This window comes from Verticillium dahliae, genomic scaffold, assembly GCF_000150675.1.
Source record: "Verticillium dahliae VdLs.17 supercont1.5 genomic scaffold, whole genome shotgun sequence".
Classification (NCBI taxonomy): Eukaryota; Fungi; Ascomycota; class Sordariomycetes; order Glomerellales; family Plectosphaerellaceae; genus Verticillium; species Verticillium dahliae.
Genome location: NW_009276938.1, coordinates 703,037 through 705,722, shown reverse-complemented (window position 1 = coordinate 705,722; position 2,686 = coordinate 703,037).

Genomic DNA, 2,686 nt, shown 5'->3' with positions numbered 1-2,686 from the left:
CACGACGCTGAGATTTGTTGTTTGTATGATACGACAGGAACGACTAGTGAAAGAAAGTAAAAGTGGTCCCGATGACTGCCACATGCTCGAAAGCCATCAACAAAAGCAGGGAGAAAGATGTTTGGCACACATCAATTCATTCCTAGCTGACCTCGAACAGGCGCTTGCCTACCGGGTCTTGGGCGCTCTCTTCACGGCATCCTTGGGAAGTTGAGCACAACACGTTCATTGTGTTTGAGGGGACAAGACATTGTGTCTTCGTGGCCGTTCAAGGCCGCATCTCGCCTGGCGGGTTACCTATGTACCGAGCCTTCCAAGCGTGGGCAGCTCAAGGTCAGTTGGCGCAATCACGGTGTATGTGCATGGCGAGGCTGGGATTGTCGGCTCATGTGTCTTAGTATCTCGGTGTTTCCTTCGGGGAAAGGGGAGCGGGCCATGGGGAGCGTTTGCTCCAGCAGGCAGCGCGTGCGTCCCTCTTAGTGAGCAATGCGCACGAGGCTAGCGAGCGCTGCTGAACCTCTGGGGACACGAGGCTGGCAGGTGCATGCATGCCTGGTCATGTCTAGGTACAAAGCAAGCGATGTCACTTGTGTTTCAGAATGCTGGCCAGGCCAAAACAAGCAAAAAAAGAGAAAAGAGCACGGCTGGCTGCCATGTACTTACGCAAATGGATTACGAGCGGGGCCTCGGGGTCCTTCAGTGGGGTGATGGTGCCGAGGCTCTTGAACGGAAGCCCTTGAACGACGGAAAGCCTCGGGAGCATGCCGGTGCTTCGGCGAGATAACTGGCAGCAGATCGATCGAAACTGATCCGTAGTTTGGGGTGAGATCGGGCGCAAGTAGTGCGCATCTTAAACGGCGGCCGGATCAGGACCCTGAGCCTATCAGGACTACTAATCAAGTGGTCCATTACATGTAACTCTGAGCTGATCCAAGGTGCCTAAGGTGGGCCAAGCTGCGAGGCATAGCGCTTGGCTTGGGCTGCCCGGACAGACGACACCAGGTACTTTATACCGTACTTACCCAGGCAGGTAAGGTACGGTACCTAGGCAGGTAGGTACCTTAGGTACCGTAGGTAGGTACTTGCAGAAGGACGCCCCTCTTAGCACCTGTGGTGGACGCTTTTCCTGTGTGGTCAAGGAGGTCAAGGAGGGGGGGCTTGCGCTGAAGGATAGGGTTGCGTTCCTGCTCCCCGGTCTTCCGCGTTCCCACCCGAGACCAGTGACACTGCTTGCTTGTTCAGTAAACAGAGGAGCAGGGAAACGAAAAAATGTACCCCAGCTGCCCAGGAACGCAGACGAAACGGAGGACGCACGCTTAAACCCCCCGGACTCGGAATCGGAAAGAAATTGCCTCACCCTGTCCTTTGCGAGTCCCCGTGAGTCGACGGCGTCCCTTTGTCGCTCTCGTCCCCGCTGAACGACCGCACGTCGTCAGCCGCCAGTCACCACGTCTGGCCTGCGCTACCATTCTGAGATGAGGTGACCCCACCGCGATGCTCCCGTATCAATTGTTTCTCTCTCGCACTGTCCCACGTCCACGAAAGAGATTACATGCGCTAACAAACAGCCGGCTTTGCCGTGTTGTGTTGTGTGGATGGGCTTGTTGGGCGAGATCGCCAATGAACCACATGATTGAAGAGAACGGCCACTGCCAGCGGCAAGAAAACACAAACTGGTGATGTTGATGGGCGCCTGCTGTTGGTTCGTGGGCTGACACTGTAGCAGTAGATGATCCTCAGGCTGTCCACACACGACGCGGCACGCAAACTTGTCTTTATTAGGTGGACGACGCTCCCAGTGCCCCTCCTTGCCCTCTGCCCCCTCTTCTTATTGCAAGCCTGTTCCTTGTTTTTTCCTTGGACGCTGCTCACTTTGGAGGTGCAGGTGGATGCCCTGGCGCACCCCTATGACGTCGCTAGTCTGAGGGGAAGTAACGTCATGTCGCTCCCCCCCTCCCTTAGACCACGCCCCCGCCTGCCTCGTCCCTGTCAAGTCTCTGGCTCGCAGCGAGTAACCCAGCACCCAGAACCCAAGTGACAGCGACAAGACCCCTGGACTACCGCACAGGGGTATCCGTTTAAGCTGCTTTTTGCTGTGAGGGCGCTTGCTGGCCCTACTGTACAGTAATGTAAATGTATTCGTAAAGACGGCCACAACGAACAGTCTCCCCTGTGGAGGTGTCAAGGTGTGCCACCACCTGGATATATGTATGAGACCTGATGCACGGGCAGGTGCTGTCAACTGTTGAAACATGGAGCACGCAAGCAAGCGCAAGCGCAAGAGCCCCTCTTGAAACGGAAGGTTCGACCTCAGCAGTGATACACCTGCCAGCTCATCATCAGGAGTATTATGTACATCAGATCAAGCGCTTTCCGTCTAATAATCCATCCCTGTTGCGGGCGGGCGCACACGCGCGCTCGCTTGCTCAACAGGCAGTGACACTGGACGTGCGAACTGCATCCAATCTCCTTTCCTCCCCCACACCTGTCAGCTGCCTGTTCTCAGCTTCTCAGCCCCCCCCCCCCTCTCTCCCTCTTCCGTAACGACCACTAACTGCAATGAATTTGACTCAGTTTGGGGTCTTCCTCCAGCCCGGTCAAAAAACACTCGTCCTTGTAGACCACAAACGAGGAAATAGTCTCAACGTCCTCTGCTCAAGACCCCCCAGGACTCAGCCTCTCCCTT